The sequence below is a fragment of the Myotis davidii genome, unplaced genomic scaffold (assembly GCF_000327345.1).
Source record: "Myotis davidii unplaced genomic scaffold, ASM32734v1 scaffold128, whole genome shotgun sequence".
NCBI lineage: Eukaryota > Metazoa > Chordata > Mammalia > Chiroptera > Vespertilionidae > Myotis > Myotis davidii.
The window spans coordinates 2,123,662-2,124,329 of NW_006299719.1; positions in this window are offsets into that span (position 1 = coordinate 2,123,662).

Below are 668 nucleotides of genomic sequence, written 5' to 3' on the forward strand. Positions count from 1 at the left end.
TGCGGGTGATCGGGCCAGCAGAGGAACAGTTAGGCCTCAATCAGGCTGGCAGACAGAAGCTGTTAGGGAAAATCCTTTGGGATCGGGCCTAAACAACCAGTCGGACGTCGCTTGAGGAATCCCAGATTGGAGAGGGTGCAGGCTGGGCTGAGGGACACCCCCCAGTGCATGAATTTCATTCACCGGGCTTCTAGTACATATATAAAAGCCCAGTGACCAAACAGCAGAATGACCAGAATAACTGGTCAACCAGTTGCTATGATGCACACTGACCACCAGGGGGCAGTCGTTTAACTCAGGAAATGCACCCTGGTGGTCAGTGCGTTCCCACAGTGGGAGTGCCACTTGGCTGACCAGGATGAGCAGCACTCCCACAGCAGGAACAGCTGCTTAGAGGGTGAGTACACAGCTTTTTGGCTGACCAGGATGAGTGGCACTCCCTCAGTCGGCCTATCCCTGAAGGCCATCCCCCCCTACCAGTGCACAGATCCCATGGACCAGTGCCTTTAGTAAAAATATAAGATCAATGAACACCAAATAAAATCAACATAAAAAAGTCACAGTAAGACAACTTTTAATCAAAAGTTTAAAAGTCAAAGAAATGCAAGATAATCTTGCCTAATAAAAGAGAAACATACAAATTGACTGTACTTTTGCTACACTCAGAA